Genomic DNA, 18,646 nt, shown 5'->3' with positions numbered 1-18,646 from the left:
TTCTACTTAAAAAAAAACTTTTTATATATTGCTGACTTTTTAGAATGATAAGCATATATACTTTTTATAATCAGAAGAGTAAGAAAGAACTGGCACTTACTAATCACTTACTATGTGCAAACATTTTACATTTCATCCTTCACAAGACCTCTATGAGGTAGGCACTATTACTATCCTCATTTTATCAATGAAGAAACTGAGGCAGAGAGAAGTTAAGCAACTTGCCTGAGTCACACAGCTAGAAGTAGCAGAGCTGGGGTACAAACCTAAGCAGTTTACTTTTACCTGCTATGCATACTGTACAAAGAATTTTTATTGGCGTGGAAAAGAGTAAACCAGGGAAGCCAGGGAAAATGTACATTATGTGCTCCATATATTAATATTAAACTGTTTGTGAGTTACTAAAAGATTAACATTCTGGGTGGGCCAAAAGGCATATTTCAGGATCTTGCTACATATTTATCACCGCTAAAAAGCAGAAGTAAAAATGATCCTGCAGCATATTCATATGCATGACTAAATGATTTTGCTTTTCAAATTTGTTGGTTTGCCCAGAAGTACTTATTGTTTCCAGAAATTATGTGCTTATATTATTGTAAATCTAGAAACTTTTTTCTCTATTTTTTATTGAAATATAGTTGATTTACAGTGTTGTGTTAATTTCTGGTATGCAGCAAAGTGATTCAGTTATATATATTCAGTTATATATATTCCAGTGTAGAGCATAATTTTTCAGTTATACATGAACATACATATATTCATTTATATATATATACACATATATATATACACTCTTTAGAAACTTTTTCTAACACATTACTAAAGGCTTGGGGCAAAGCTAAAAATGATCACTAATCAAGACACTGCAAATGATAGAACTCCAAAGAACATTCTGTAACTTAAAGCAAGTTGTAGTTTTATTGAGACATACCAGCCAGACAGGCGGTTTTTAGAAATTATTTTTCAAGTAAAGAAAACATGAATGATTATATAGTCATTCATGTTTTAAAGCAAAAATAGGTGAGCAGGAAGGTGAGGTGAAAAAGGTGAGGTTACTGGATATAAGTGGAGAGAACAAGTAAAGAGACTAAACTGAGTTCTAGATTCTTGACTTGAGCAAGTAGGGGTGTACTGATGCCATCGACCAGGAGAGAAAACAGAAGAGTGGCAGATCGTGGGGAAAATAGTGAACTTGATTTCAGGCACTGAGTTGGGAGGCATGTGACGGACGTCTAGGTGAGATTGACTAGTAGAGTGTTGGAGACACAGGTCTGGGACTTGTGATGTTCTGGCTGCAAGTGCCAGAGTGGGAGTAGTTAGCATATATACTTCAAGTTGTCAGACTCTGGATAAGTTATCAAGCCTCTCTGGGTCTTAGGATCCTCACATATAAAGTGAGGATGACTTAACTGTTCTGTCACAGAGACATTAGGAGGATTGAATCAACTACAATATGTAGAGTGTCTGGTATTTGAGTCAGCACAATGCAATGACTGAATGAGTGACACTGAGAGCTGAATCACTGACTGATGATGACAGGTCCAGGTAGCCAGGGAACTTGCAGTATTGTCAGGCAGTGAGCACCTCTGAACTGGAGCAAGTTGACTTCTGTGCAATTATATTAACATAACTTGGGCTAGATTGTATATATCCAAATTTTCTGCATTAATAGTTTCTCTGAAAGTAGACCAAGACCTAGGAGGAAATTAGTGACGGAAAGGAAGTGACCTAAGTATATCGGGGCTTTGAAGGAATATATTCTTTTTTTTTTTTTCCTTAAGATGCATTAAAGTATGTTTTTATTTATATTTTATTTTTTAAACTTTTTTATTGAGTTATAATCATTTTACAATGTTGTGTCAAATTCCAGTGTAGACCACAATTTTTCAATTATACAGGAACGTACATATATTCATTGTCACATTTTTTTTTGCTGTGAGCTACCACAAGATCTTATATATATTTCCCTGTGCTATACAGTATAGTCTTGTATGTCTATTCTACATTTTGAAATCCCAGTTTGTCCCTTCCCACCTCCCACCCCTACAAGTTTGTATTCTATGTCTATGAGTCTGTTTCTGTTTTGAAGGAACATATTCTTGAGAAATTATTGTACAACAAAAGACAAAAGAAGCTAGATAATACAATAATTTAGCTATAGCTAGAGGTTGTTTTTGCAAGAATTTTGTTACTTTCATTAATATTTTTCCACCACAATTGGCACGGCTGGCTTGTAAAACACAGTATGTTAGAGTACAATGAGCAGGTTTAGAATCAGAAGGCCTGGGGTTGAGTTCTGGGTCCATCACTTACTGGCTCCAAATCCTGTGATCTACATGTTTTTAATGGCAGGGTTACCAAACCACCCAGTGGTTCAAACTTGGAGTCATCGTCTGATTCTCCCTTTCCCTTAACCCCCCAAATCCAACTGATCACCCACTTCTGACAAGTCTGACTCCTAGTATCTCTTTAATCAGCCTGTTTGGCCTCATCCTCATTGTGTCAGCCTTGGTTGACACTGTCATCATCTCATGCCCGAGGACTCCGACAGTCTCCAGCTAATCCACCTCCCCAAGCGCAGCAGCTACATTGGCTCCAGAGTTATCTTCCTAAAACACTACTCTGTTGATTTTATAAACAGTGGAAATACGCAGAGATTTTAAAAATCCAAACCCTTTAGAATGACATACAGGCCCTTGACAATCTGGTTGCAACTGTGTTTCCCAGGCTCAACCCTATGACTTCTCATTATTTATCTGATGCTCTCCCTAGTCAATGGAATTTTCACCTTTCTCTCACTGCCTCAGTTTTCTGTGTTCCCATATTTTGTGCATTTTTTTTTCTGCCTGGAATCTTCTTCTTTCTCTACATAGCAAATTTATTTATACTGTTTGAGATTCAACTTATTACTCTTAAGAAATATTTCCTAACTTTCCCTATCATAACTGGGGGCTTCCTCCTCTGTGTTATAATTATTTTACATATTTACAGTGAACAGTTAGGTTCTTGAATTTATTTGCCCTTATATCCCTGGAACCTGGCCAAAGTTATGGTCCATAATGGAAATTATTCAATTTTAAAGTGCTTTCTAGAAAAGTAATTCTGGGCAAATCTCTGCTTTTCTGAGTTTCAATTTCCTCATTTGTAAAGTTAGAATAATAATAGCTACCTTGCAGAGCTGTTAGTAAATCAAACCCAATAATTTGCATAAGAGCATTTTGTAAAGCCATGTATTTTGTAACATTTAACTTTTGATTCTAAAGAGATGTCTCCAAGTATCTGTTCTTTAAGCATTAACCTAACACCAGGTAAATAACAGACTCTTAATAATGTTTGTTGAATTATATCCAATTTGAAGGTATTCTGCGTTAGCTAGACTATGTCACTGTGAACAAGATGTCAAACTAGCTCTTTTGTTTGTTTTACCCGAGTGGTTCTCCTCGCTCCACCTGATGGCAGTGTCGCTCAAGAGCAGCTTGTTACTGCATCGCTTGAGTGCAGTAACAAGAAGCTACAGCAGGGGGCTCCCTGGATTTTCCAAAATGAAATCTGTAAAAACATCCTTCACCAACCTAAATAGTTGCGTTCTCAAATGAAGTATTTGCTTTCTTTTGGAACAAGGCAGTAGAGGAACACAAAACAAGTCACAAGCTTGGAAACAGCACCTTTCATTTCTATCAAACCACTGTCTGAGACTTTCTTAGTTTTCCTTCGTCTTTTAGAGACCTGACAGGGAGATTAGCCCCCTTTTACTGATGGGATTTCGAAACTGTAAGACAGTCTGTCATTCAACTGGGGACTACAATGAATTATTTATTATCAAGAGGCTTGCTCACAGGTTGAGCTAAATAGGAGACAAACCTGATAATACAAACATTTAATTACCATGTTCCCAAGAAGATCCAGCAAATAGTAGAGGGGGGGAAACCAAATAAACCAAAGTTTGTTGCTTTTCTTCTAAAAAAAATCTGCAAGTTGTAATGCAAACAGCCTTAGATTAGGAGTCAAGGACTGCTATACTCCTTTAGATCTCAATTCATCCTTAAATGAATTTTTTGGGTGATGCTCTTTTAAAACATTAGTTTTAATGAGGTATTATTTGCAAATTCAGTGTCCCATTTTTATCTGTAATTTGATGAGTTCTGAAAATGTATATTGTCCTGTAACCACCACCGTCATCATGGTGTAGAACATTTCATTTTCATCACTACAGAATTCTGTCCCTTTGTGGACAATCTCCTTCTCTGGCCAATGGAAAACACAGACCTGATTTTTATCACTACAGTTTTGCCTTTTCAGGAATTTCATGTCTGCTTTCTTTTATTTAGCATAATGTTTTTGAAATTCATCAGTGTTGTATATATCAGTAACTTGTTTATTTACTGTTGAATTGTATGCTATTGTATGAATATATCACAAGTTTTATTTGTCAGGTGATGAACATTTTGGGTTGTTCCCAGGATTTTTTTTAAAACTTATATTAGTAAGTATACTATGAGGACTCATGTACGTAAGTCTTTGAGTGAACATGTTTTCATTTCTCTTGGGTAAAAACCCAATAAGTGGGATTGCTGGGTTAGATCGTTAAGTGCATGTTTAATTTTATAAGAACTACAAACTGGTATCTAAAGTTGCTTTACCATTTCTCATTCCCATTGGCAATGCAGAGAGTTCTAGTTGTTCCACATACTTTTTAACACTTGTCAGTCTTTTTCATTTCAGCCATTCTAGTGGGCGAATAGAAATATCTAATAGTGGCTTTAATTGGCATTTTCCTCATCAATAATGATGTTGAACATCTTCCCTTGTATTTACTTGTCCTTCATGTATCTTTTTTGGTCAAAGAAGATATCTTTAAGTCTTCTACCCATTTTAAAAAATTGAGTTGTTTGTCTTTGTATTTTTGAGTACTTTGTATATTCTGGGTAAATGTCATTATCACATAGATTTTTTTTCAAATATTTTCACCCAGCCTGTAACTTACCTTTATAGTTTCATTTGAAGAGAAGACCACTGATACATATAGAAATGCTCAAATTCTTCAGATTCTTCACATTCAAAATGTGGTCTTTGAGTAAATGTCCTTTGCTTTTTATAATGGTTTAAGTAAGTTATATTACACATACCATGAAATTCACCCTTTTAAAGTGTACAGTTTTGTGGTTCTTATATATTTAGAATTGTACGACTATCACTGCTATCTAATTTCAGAATATTTTCATCACCCCAAAAAAGGAACTCTATAATCATTAGCAGTCATTCCTCCCTTTCCCAGCACCTAGCAACCATTAATCTAAGTTTTGTCTCCGTGAATTTACCTATTCTGGATGTTCATGCAATGTTTGGTATGTTGTGTCTGGCTTCTTTCATTAGCATGATGTTTTCAAGGTTTATCCATGTTGTAGTGTGTATCAGTATTTCATTTTTATTGCCAACTAATATTCTACTGTATGTATATACCACATGTTTATCCATTCATTAGTTGATGGATATTTGGGTCATTTTGACTTCTTACTTTTTATGAATAACACTTTTTATGAACATTTCTGTGTAAGTTTTTGTGTAGACATATTTTCAGTTCTCTTAGGTACATACCTAGGAGTGGAATTTCTAGGTCATATGGTAACTCTATATTTAACATTTTGAGGAAATAAAGTGTTCCAAAGTGGCTACACCATTTTACATTCCCACCAGCAAGGTATGAGAGTTCCATTGTTCCACATTCTCACTAACTTTTTTTCACCACGTTTATTTAAATAATTTTCTGCACTATTTGTTGAAGTTTTTCTTCCCCACTAATGCTTATTACTGTTCATATTTTTAAATAGCCATCCCATGGGTATCTCATTGTGGTTTTGATTTGCATTTCTCTAATGACTACTGATGTTAAGCATATTTGCATGTGCTTATTGGCTATTTGTATATCTTCCTTGGAGAAATGTCTATTAAAATCCTTTGCCTATTTTAAAATTGGGTTGTTTGTATTTTTGTTGTTGAGTTAAAAGAATGTTTTATATATTGTGAATATAGCTCCCTTATTTAATATGTAATTTGTAAATATTTGCTCCTATTCTGTCTTTTTGCTTTTTTGATGGTGTCCTTTGACACAAAAGGTTTTAGTTTTGATGAATTCCAATTTATCTTTTTTCATTTGGTTGCTTGTGCTTTTGGTGTCATATTTAAGAAACCATTGCTTAATCCATGGTCACAAAAATTTACTCCTATGTTGTCTTCTAAGAGCTTTGAGGTTTTAGTTGCTAAATTTAGGTCTTTGATCCATTTTGAGTTAAATTTTGAGTTAATACACACCATTTTGTATATGGTGTGATTAAGAATCCAACTTCATTCTTTTCTTTGTGGATACTCAGTTGTCCAACATTATTTGTTACAAATACTATTCTTTCTGTTTTGAATTGCCTTGGCATCCTTGTAAAAAAATCAACTGGCCATAAACAGTGTAGTATTGGCATAAAGACAGACCTATGTAGGGGGGTGGGTATAGCTTAGTGGTAGAGTGTGTGCTTAGCTTGCACAAGGTCCTGGGTTCAATCCCCAGTCCCTTCACTAAAATAAATAAATAAATAAAATAAACCAAATTACCTCCCCCCACCAAAATTTTTTTTTGAAAAAGAGAGAAAGAAAAAAAAAACATATATATGTAGACCAATGGAATAAAATAGAAAGCCCAGAAATTTACTCTCACATGTACTGTTAAGATTTTTGACAAGGGTTTCAAGACAATTCAGTGCAGAAAGGGCAGCCTTTTCAGCAAATGGTGCTGGCAAAACTGGATATTCACATGCAAAAAAAAATAATAAATGGACTTCTTTTATCTAACATGACATACCAAAATTAACTCAAAATGGATCAAAGACTTAAATGTAAGAGCTAAAAGTGTAAAACTTATGGAAGATAACAAAGGACAAAAGCAACACAACATTGGATTTAACAGTGATTTCCTGGCTGTGACACAAGAGCCACAAACAACAAAATGAAAAACAGACAAATAGGACTTCATGAAAAAATTTAAATTTTGTGCATCAAAAAACACTATCAAATTTACAATAGCCAAGACATGGAAACAGCCTTTAGTAAATGTCCATCAACAGATGACTGGATAAAGAAGATGTGGTATATTTATACAATGGAATACTACTCAGCCATAAAAACAGACAACATAACGCCATTTGCAGCAACATGGATGCTCCTGGAGAATGTCATTCTAAGTGAAGTAAGCCAGAAAGAGAAAGAAAAATACCATATGAGATCACTCATATGTGGAATCTAAAAACAAACAAACAAAGCATAAATACAAAACAGAAACAGACTGATAGACATAGAATACAAACTTGTGGTTGCCAAGGGGGCGGAGGGTGGGAAAGGATAGACTGGGATTTCAAAATTGTAGAATAGATGAACAAGATTACACTGTATAGCACAGGGAAATATACACAAAATGTTATGATAAATCACAGAGAAAAAAATGTGACAATGAGTGTGTATATGTCCATGAATGACTGAAAAATTGTGCTGAACACTGGAATTTGACACAACATTGTAAAATGATTATAAATCTATAAAAAATGTTAAAAAAAAGAAAAATACAATATGAGATCACTCATATGTGGAATCTAAAAACAAACAAACAAACAAAGCATAAATACAAAACAGAAACAGACTGATAGACATAGAATACAAACTTGTGGTTGCCAAGGGGGCGGAGGGTGGGAAAGGATAGACTGGGATTTCAAAATTGTAGAATAGATAAACAAGATTGTACTGTATAGCACAGGGAAATATATACAAGATCTTATGGTAGCTCACAGAGAAAGAAATGTAACAATGAATATATATATGTTAATGTATAACTGAAAAATTGTGCTGAACACTGGAATTTGACACAACATTGTAAAATGATTATAAATCAATAAAAAATGGTAAAAAAAAAGACACTATCAATAAAATAAAAAGGCGACTCATAGGATAAAGGAAAATATTTTTAAATGATATATATGATAAGGGATTAATATCCAAAATATATAGAGAACTCCCAAAACTCAACAACAAAAAAGCAAACAACCTGGTTAAAAATTGGGCAAAGGACTTGAATAGGCATTTCTGCAAAGATGATATACAAATGGCCAATAAGCACATTAAAAGATGCTCAACATCACTAATCATTAAGGAAATGCAAATCACAACCATAATGAGATACCACCTCACATCCATTCGGATGGCTACTATAAAAAAAAAAGGCAGAAAATAACAAATGTCAGTGGGGATATGGAAAAACTGAAACCCTTATTCATTGTTGGTGGGAAAGTAAAATGGTACAGCTGCTTTGGGAAAAGATATGGCAGTTCCTCAAAAAATTAAAAATACAATTACCATATGAGCCAGCATTCTGCTTCTGACTATATGACCCAAAGAATTGGAAGCAGGGACTCAGGTTATCTGTACACCCATGTTTGTAGCAGTATCATTCACAATAGCTAAAACATGGAAGCAACCCAAGTGTGGTATAAACATATAATGAAATATTATTCAGCCTTAAAAAGGAAGAAAATTCTGACATATGCTACAAAATGGATAAACATTGAGGACATTATACTGATCAAAATGAATCAGTCACAAAAAGACAAATACTGTGTATTTGTACGTATATGAAGTAGATATTTACAGTAGTCAAAATCATAGAAAGAGAAAGTAGAATTGTGGTTGCCAGGGGCTAGGGATGGAAAATGGAGGTCATTGTTTAATAGGTATAGGGTTCAGTTTTGCGAGATGAAAAGTTACGAAGATGAATGGTGGTAATTATTGAACAACATTATGAATGTATTTAATACCACTGAACTGTACATTTTAAAAAGGTTAAGATGGCAAATTTTATGTTGTGACATTTTACCTCAATAAAAATATTTTTAAAAAATCAACTGATGATAAATAAATGTGATAGTTTATTTCTGGACTCTCAATTCTATTCCATTGATCCTTATGTCTAGTCTTATGCTGGTACTGCACTGCCTTGATTACTGTAGCTTTTCAGGGTGTTTTGAAATCATGAAGTGTGAGTCCTCCAACTTAGGCCTTCTTCAGAGTTGCTTTGAATAAGAAAACAGCTTTAAGTTACTTTCAATTTAGTGTTCTATGAGATAAGCCTTTAAGGATCATTTATAATACATATGAAACTTACATATGCATCTCATGTAACCCTCACAAAAATCCTACAAGGTAGTATTCTGATTTTATTAATTAAACAATCATATTTTTATCATGTGTTACATATCAGGCATTGTGGGCTGATACTAAGGCTACAAGATGTGACACATTATCCCTGTTCTCACACACGAGGGAACCGAGGCTCAGAGAGGTTAGGTAATTCTTTGAAATTGGAATACAGTTCTCTTGACTCCAAGTCCCATAATATTTTCACCCTAGAAAGGCTGATAGGTTGATTCCTTTTGTAGTTCTCAAACGTCTTATACACTTTGTCTCTGACCTGGGCTAGGTGAGTGGCTGCCTGAGTGGCATGAGGACCAGGATAAACACTGAATCTTATGGCCTTCTCATTTAGGTTGGGAGATCATTCGATCATTCATTCATTTAAAGAATATTTATTCAGGGCCTACTGTGTGCCAAGAATTAGTGATATAATCAAGACTAAACAATGTCACTGCCTGATGAAGTTTACTTTCTTGCACCGGAGACGTAGAACAAAAAAATTTCACAAATAACAAAATAATTACAGCAAATAGTTGCAGGCTCCTGGAAAGAGAAGTCAAGTGGGCCATGAGAGAATATCAGAGGTAACTACTGTTGATGTGAGTTTTACAGAAAGCCTTTTTGAAAACTTAAAGTTTTGTCAAGTCATGAAGAATAAGGGAGAATCAGCCCCACCAAGAGCATTCTAAGCAGAGGAAATATAACAGGCAGGAAAGAGCTAGATGTATCCTGGGAACTGACAGAAAGACAATGTGACTCGAGTTTACTAAGCAAAGAGCACAGTAATACTGGAGATGGAAGCAGGCAATATTTACAGGGCATTGTAGGTTACTCAAGACTTGATTTATCCAAACTACGATTATAAGCCATTAAAGGGTTTTAAACCAGAGAATGTTGTGATCTGATTTATATTTTTAAAAGCTTACTCCTGCGATGTATGTAGAATGGATTGGGTGTCTAGAGTAAACAAGGTCAGAATCAGAGAGTCTGGCTAGGAGGCTATGGCAGCTGTCAAAATGAAAGGAGGATGTCTTACACCAGCATGGTACTAATGGAGGCCCATGGAGAGAAACGAAAATATTCTAGATGTATTTTAGAAATGAAATTAACAAGCTAAAACTCAAGTTTCTGGCTTTAATAACTCACTGGATGGTGGCAATGGATGCTGAAATGGGGAAGAGTAGAAGAGAAATAAAGAATATATAGGTTTAAAAAAATCATCCAATATGTAAACGAATATATGTATGTATATGCATGACTGGGACATTGTGCTGTACACCAGAGATTGACACATTGTATCTGACTGTACTTCAATTAAAAAAAAATCATCCAGAATTCCATTTTAGACATGTTGAGTTGAGTTTGAAATGCCTATGAGATATTCAAAAGGCAAGCAGGATCAAGGTCAGACTCTTCCAGCAAGAAAAGCAGCTGAGGCAGAGAGCCTGCTATCTGGGTAAGTCTGACTTCCTGGGTGCTGGGGCAGGTGTCAGATGAAGGAGGCTATTATCCTAAGAAAAGATAACCAAGAACCAAGACTAATAGTGCTATTTCAGCTCATCTTAGCAAATATTTTTTGAATACCCATGGGAATCACCATGAGGCTAGTCTCAGGTATTAGAAAGAGGCATGAACTTGAAGAGAGAAGACGTGGTTCAAAGTCTGGTGACTTTGGCAAAGTTTACACTTCTTTGAACTTTTTGGATGATTGTGAAGTTTAAATGGAATAATTCATGTGAAAGGATCTGGCTATATAAATGGAGATTTTTATTGTACATTCTGGGAGCAGGCATTATTATGAGCAATCAATATAAAAAATACTCTATACCTATAAACATTGCTTTCTGCAAAAAACCAGCAACTTTGATGATGATTTAACATGATCAAAGTAAATGTATTTTACCCTGTACAGGCTAGCTCTTGCATCACCCAGGTGAAACAGATCAGGATAAAATGATACCCAGAAGACTGGCATGTGTACGCTGAGCTCCCATGTGGGTAAATAACATACCTCAGAATCAATGGGTCTCAGCAGATCTTTACCTTGATTGCATGTGACCATGACTAGCAGCCACAGCTTGATTACACTGGCTGCAATCTCTTTGGCATTGCATCCCAAACATATCAGGCTGTTGTTTGTACATCTTGTACCCTCTTTTAGGGCCCGCCTGTCAGCATTAGCCCACAATCTTGGTAAACATGGCAGTGATGACCTGCCTTCCCTCCCATACAATCTCATAGACTTGCTTCTTCAACAAAATAAGCATTTTTTCACTCCTTTGCAGAAAATCTCATTTTTCTCAAATACCATGTACTTTCTCATTGCCAAACCTTTGTTCTTAGGCCTAGAATGTCCTCACTACTCACTTTCCTGCTGAGTTGCTATTTATACTTACAGGCTCAGATAAATGTAAATTACCATTTCTCCTCAAAATGCTCAGTGGAATACATTGCATCCTCATCAATATTTCCATTTCACACTATTTATAATTCAATATACTTATTCAGCAAACATTTATAGAATGCCTGCTGAATATCAGGACACTTTAAGATCCTGAAACCCAGTCCAAGTAGCTTAAACTAGCTCACCATGTTTCCATCCTAACCTATATTTCCATTTTACTCTATTTATAATTCAAAATACTTAGTCAACAAACATTTATAGAATGCTGCTAAATATCAGGACTCTTTTAGATGATAGAAACTCAAATACAAATAGCTTAAACAAGGGAAGCTCACCTAAGAAAGAGTACAATGGAAAACATGGTGCTATCCAGGCATTCAAATGATGTTATTTGTACTCAGCTTTCTTTTGTACAGATTAATTAGTTGGGTTCCCTAGAAATAGCACCTTATATAAGATTCTTATGAAAATGATTTATTGAGAGGATGCTTTCAGGAAGAGGTGTGTGAGGGAAGCAGGGGACAAAAGCTAAGTAAGAATGTGGCCTCCCCTGAAGACTAGCTTCAACTCTTTCCCATGGGGAGATCTGAAGCATGAATCACACCACAGAGTTTATCCCACCTTGAGTCAAGGGGGTTCTGCCTTTTGCACTCCCTTGTCAATCACTCAAGGGTTGTTAGACCGGAAGGTTTGTGTTAATCTCCCCCATGCAAGGGATATGGGTGGGGCAGCCACAGCATCCATGTGGCAGGCATGATGGCTGCCAAGATTCATTTGCGGCCAGGCCAACCTCAGAGGAAAGAGTCTTCTCTTTAAATCTCTGAAAAGTTCCAGGGAGAAATCTGATGTGTGCAATTGTTTTGCAATACAGATGGAGTCTGAATCAAGTAAACCACATGAAGTAGATACTTCATAGGAAAGAGAATTCTTCTATTAAAGAAGAAGGAAGAAGGACTGGTAGGCAACGACTAGTATCCACTTTACCAGGCACGGCTAAGGGCAAAGGATACAATGATGAGCGAAAAATACACACATCTCTGCTCTCGTGGGGCACATCAGCCTTGTTAGGGCAAGATGTACTAGCAAGAAACTGGAGTGTTGTAAAATAGATGCTTTGGTAGAGGAAGGATAGATTGCTATGGATGCATTACGTGGGAGGGGTCACCTCACTCTTCTCAAGGACTCATGTTTTATAGCTTTACATATCCAGTGCCCAGATAGTATCCTAAGTATTATAAGTGCTCAATGGATGATCACATGCAGCTTGGTGTGTGAATTCAAGGGTTTGGAGAGGAAGTAGCTCCTCTCCAGTAATTTTCTTTTTAGTCAGTTTTTGAGCCATGCAAGAAAATCACTCACTGCTTTGTGGCTACATCATGCCATTAAGTAGAGTGATTTTATTTTTGTTTTTGTTTTTTTGTTTTGTTTGTTTTTGAGTAAAGGTAGATTTAATGACCCAGATAGTCAATGAATTCTCTTTATTTAACTTAGTTTCAAGTACCAAAATTTGGAGAGACAGTTTAGATAGACATTCTCAAAACATGATTACTCTTACAGAGTTTACCCAGAAGTTCTTATTTTAAGTAGTGTTTCTTATATCTGACTCCTAATGACTTTTTGCTTGTTCCCAAATTCTGAAACCATTTTCAAAGGGTAGACCCACCCAACTTTGAGGATATTTAATTACTCTCAGTTTAGTTCAACATATAGCTCATTGATCATCAACTTTATGTTAATAGAGTGCTAAGTGTTGCAAGAGATACAGAGATGAATAAGCCCTAGAGCCAGCAAGCTAAGAATGTAGGACAGCTGCCTAGCAGGATCAATGTAATCACTTGTAATAGTGAGGAATGCAAATTTTATTTTGGGCATTCTCTGGAAAGCTGCTAGGGGAATTGCAGGTTTTAAAACGTGATCTTGATTATATTTGGTGTCATTGAATCTAAGGCCAAAAGGACATAAACCCCTAGAAAGAAGCTTTTACATAAGTGCGCTCAACACAGGAGCCACAAATAGTCATCCTTGATTTTTATCTAATTTTTTCCCTCAGTCTCTAGTCTCACCTACAGATCAAATCTCCCTGCCACCATCCTAGTCCAAGTAGCCCTCATTTCTCACCTGGTCTTACTCTCATCTTTCACCTGTGAGAGAGCCTCCTAACTAGTCTCTCAGATCCTATATAGTGCATCCTTCCTATCCATTCACCAACACAGTAAGCAAAGTAATCTTTTGAAGTCATAAATTTATTACATCTTCCCCTAATCCCCAGATCAGCCCTATTTAAATTCCTGTTTGGCTCTCCTATTGTGCTTGGTATAAAATCCACCCTTTACAGCATCCTGTTGGGCCCTACATTAACAGCTACAGCTTCTTCTCTCTGCTTCTTATTATTAAAGTCCACCATCATTGGTCTGTCTTCAGTTCTGCAGACACTAGAGGGGGAGAGCCTTCACATGTGGGGCTCCCTCTGCTTGGCACATCTGACTCCAGCTCAACTTTCAATTGGCTTAAATAGCTTGACCTTAAAGAGGCCCTCCCTCACATTTTATTTAAAGAGGGTATTCCTCCTCATACCCGTTTATTGTCTATCATAGCACCCAAGCCAGTTCATCCATGGTGCTTATCTCAGTTTGCACTTAAGTATTAAATAAACGGTTTATTGCCTGTCCTCTCTACTAGGCTGAAATTCTAGGAGGGCAAGGGGTACTATTTTGTTTTCCAGCAGTGTGCCTATTACCTGGCTCTATGCTTACATATAATAGGTGCTCGGTAAACATTTGCGTTAATTCAATTCAATTCATCCATCTATTCAAAAATATTTTAAGCCATAAGATTTAAAAAACTGTTTTGATAGATAAATGTCAGGTGTGTCATTTTCAAGATTTAAGCAATTTTTTTCTTTTAGTAAAAGATTAAGATTTGTTTTGCTTTGTTTGCCCTTAAGGAAGACCTTACTTCATTTGGGGGAAACCACTTGAAAAATACATGCATATATACACACACACACACACACACACACACACACACACATACATACATACACACACATACACACACACTATTTGTATATATATGTATATATAAAACAGAACATATATATGTACACATATACATATCCTATGTGTGTGTGTGTGTATCCCAAGTAGCCATCTATTGTTTTTCAAGAAATTGAAAATAACACAAAAGCAGGTGTTTGGGATGAAGCAGCTCAGTTTTCTGTTTGATTACATAAGTTTGATGTGTTTTAGCAGTACTATGTAGAATTTTGCTTATCATTATTCTTTTGTTTGATTAAATTTAAACAGCTTTATTGTTTGTTCTTATGGAAATATGAGAGTGTGTTTTAACTCCAAGAGATCTGGAAGTCTGAAAAATGTATGAAAATGTGAGGCCCCAAAGTTTATCTGGAGCTGGAGAAAAGAATAGGAAGGAAGGAACTAGACTGAGCTGGGCTGGACTATTGATGTCTACAAATAATTTGAAGAAATAACCCAGTTATGCTGATGTTGAAATATTTTGATCTAATGAGGTTGCATTTTTGTGAGCCATTCTGCACTGTAACCTTCTTGTGGGTAGGAGAAGGGTTTCTTATGGTTGAAGTGGAGATTTCCACTCCCACTCATTCTCTGGGCCTTGAAAGGCATTGATTCTGGAACAGAAAATGAGGACCAGTGGGATGGACCTAAAACTTGCTTCACCGTAGGTGGAACTTCAGCTTCACAGCAGGCAAGATGTTCAGGGGATTCTCTTTTGTGAGAAAGAAGATGGCACCAACCAGAATGTGGTTGAGTAGCCACCAGGCAGGGGGCATCCTGCCAGGACCCTGACAGAATGGGTCTGAGACTTGGTCTAAACACTGAGTGACCACATTCAGCAACAGGTGTACGGTATTTCCTCATTCTACCTTCTATTCTTTATCAACTAAAGAAAGTGTCTATTTCCTTCTCTCACTGCCCTTGTCAGAAGGATTGTGACAGCATGTGTTTGAGGATGGATGATAATCCCCAAATTTCAGCATGTGATTGGCAGAAAATGAGTGGCCATGCGTGTGAATAGAAAAGCAACTTTCTGAGGCCAGCAGCTTAATTAGGTAGCATACCCAACCAGGTTGGATTTGTGAAACATGTAAGCTTCTCTGATTTTAAAACTACTTGGAGAAGATAGTTCATGGAATGACTAAACTTTCTTCAGTCAAGTGGGATGGGGGCACAAAGCCCTCATAATTTGGGTATTAAAGAACTCACTTCATATTCCTTGTTTGGGGAGATTTTAGACCTAGTAAGTCCATGACAAAGTACCCTAAGGAAAATGAAAAAGAACTTGCATCAAGTTATTTCCCTTCTCAGAGCCCCAGATTCTTTGTTAGTGCCTTAGTCAATTCGGGTTGCTATAACTTTCATAGACTGGATGACTTATAAATAGAAATTTATTTCTGTTCTGGAAGTTGGGAAGCCCAAGATCAAGATGACAGCAGATTCAGTGTCCGGTGAACCAACTTTCCGGGCTCATAGACAGCTCTCTTCTCTTTGTGTCTTCACATGTTGGAAGCTCTCTGGGGCCTCTTTTCACTAATCTCACCCATGAGGGCTCCACCCTCACTATCTAATTACCTCCCAAAGACCCCGCCTCCAAATACTGCCACATTGGAGATTAGGTCTCAACATACCAATTTTCTGGAGACAGAAACCTTCAGTCTGCAGCAGTTAGTACCATGAAGATGCTGGTTTAAATCATCTCTAATGACCTTTTAAATCTGAAATTATGTTTCTTTCAGGCTCCCTTCCATGAATTACTTTTGATCTAGTTGTAGAGACAAGATATACATGTAAAACTGTTAAGTAATAATAAAATTCCTTACTTTCAAGACCCAGCTAGAAGATTACCTCCTCTGAGAAAGTTTCCTTTCTACTATCTCTCCCCTACCCTGGGATCCAATAGCACTTTTGTTTCCATAGCTGCCATTAAGGCATTTATCCCATACATTTATGTGGATGTTGGTATGGAACTAAAAAGACCAACCAAATGAAAAAACCAAAGTCTATTTATTCTGAGCTTGCTACAGCAAGGGAGTCAGCCACTGTCACTTGCATTTTGTTGGAGACTCAACAGCAGGCAGAGGAGGGATAAAGCTTTATGGTGGGAAAAGGGGAGCTTCAGGTGTGCCCCGATTAGAGGCTGTTGGCATGGGGAAGCTATAGGTGGGCTAATTAGAAGTGGAACATCCTATGTGGTTGGTTAAGGGTACGTATTTAGCTTACTCTGTTTGGTCCTAAGTTGGAAGCAGGGACAATAACTAGAGAAGCAGTTATAAATCAAATCCTTGCCATTTTGGGCCAATTGTTACAGAATTTATTGTTTAGCTTCCTGGGCTGTTACTAGAGATAGCAACCTAGCTTTCTAGAAGTCTGATTTATAGCAGACTGGCTTCCTGGGTTGTTGATTGTGGATGAGGGGTTGTTTCCTGAGCATATTGCTGCAGGTTGTGGGCCAGAGTCCTACTTTTATATATGGCCTGACCATTGTCCATTTGTATATTCAATCTCTTATTGGCTTCTGGTTCTCTTCCCTAAATTGTGAGCTCCTCAAAGTCAGATACCATCTGTTTTCATTTGGTTTTATGCCAACATCTAATCCAAACCTGACACATAGCAGGCCCCCAATAAATATTTGGTAACGATTTATTCAAGAAGCCAGGTAAAGCATGACATTGATACTTTCAGTTAGGACACATGGAGTCAGAGACCAATAGGTCAGAGGATCCAGCTAACAATGGAGATATACGATCAGAATTTGGGTGAGCACTCAAGACTAATAACATTTTAGAGTCATTGGAAAATTAGAATTTAAGCCAAACAATATTCAATATTCAAATTTAGAAAGATGACTGTAGCCTCAGGCAATATCTTGACTACACCCTCATAAGAGATCACAAAACCGACCAGCCATGCCACAGGTGAATTCCTGATCACAGAAGCAAAAGAAATAACAAGTAATTATTGTTTTTTAAGCCATCAAGTTTGAGGGGCAATTAGTAATGCAGTATTGGATTACTAATACATATAGTATGACCTGTGTTAGAAAGGGTTCCCCTTGCCTCAGTTTGCACTGTGGTGCCAAGTAAAGATATCAGACATCAAAGTGTATATGAAATGGATCTCCATCAATAGAATTTACAAAGGAAATGAAAGAAAACCAATTCCATGACTCTGGAACTTCCTCATCCACTTTTAGATTATGAAGTATAGAAGAGATTTTGTGAAAGAGGTATCTTTGAAGAAAATTGTGATTTTACCTTCAAACCTAGTAAAGGAGGTTTCTGCAGTGCTGGTGTAATATGTGACCCCTACAGTTAACAGTGCAAAATTGATTGTACATATATGTGTAAAGCAGGAGGTTAATGTGGAAGAGACTTGGAAGGCTTTCATTGGTCCTAGAAATTAATGGCTTGGAGCTTACTGGGACCTGAGGGCAACTGGAAGGTGAATGTAATTTGCCATGGAGGAGCCAAGAGAAATGTGCATAGTGCCTGAGTCAGAGACACATGATATTGCTCAAGGCTGTTTATGCCCCATAGCTTCGAAACATGGTTACACTTGCTTTCTCTCTTTAATCTCAGATAATTTAAGGACTGATTGAGGGGGTTCAGGCAAATCAAAAAATTCAGCTATGAAAAGAGATGATCACAGCACTCAGAATCACTATCGTATGCTCTTTGTTTTCCTGAAAAGACAATTTCCAAATCTCCATTTCTCCATTAGCCCCCGGTTCTGAGATTCATTGGTGAGTCCGTCTGCAAATGTCACAGCTTAGAAGTTAATGTGAGTGGCAGTGGGAGGTGATGGAAACAGCTGGACTTGGGTTCTAGCTTTGGCCACTTTGAGTGCTTTGGTAGATGAGTATAAAGTGCCTCAGGAATATCTCAGTGGTCAGTGTTCAGGTAGGCATCACGGAAGAGGTTATAATTGGTCTGGTATTTGTCAAGTGGCCAAGGAAGTAACCAGAACCTACAAACAGAGACTT

The 18,646-nt window shown here is 36.8% G+C and overlaps 1 protein-coding gene across 7 annotated transcripts in view; it reads left to right on the top strand.

Moving 5' to 3' along the window:
* PTH (parathyroid hormone) overlaps window positions 1-18,646 on the top strand; it is a 98,241-nt gene that overhangs the window by 63,010 nt on the left and 16,585 nt on the right. The window lies entirely within an intron of this gene.

Source organism: Vicugna pacos, chromosome 10, assembly GCF_048564905.1.
Source record: "Vicugna pacos chromosome 10, VicPac4, whole genome shotgun sequence".
Taxonomy (NCBI): Eukaryota; Metazoa; Chordata; class Mammalia; order Artiodactyla; family Camelidae; genus Vicugna; species Vicugna pacos.
The sequence above is the reverse complement of the archived record's forward strand: the minus strand, read 5'-3'. Positions and strand labels throughout refer to the sequence as shown.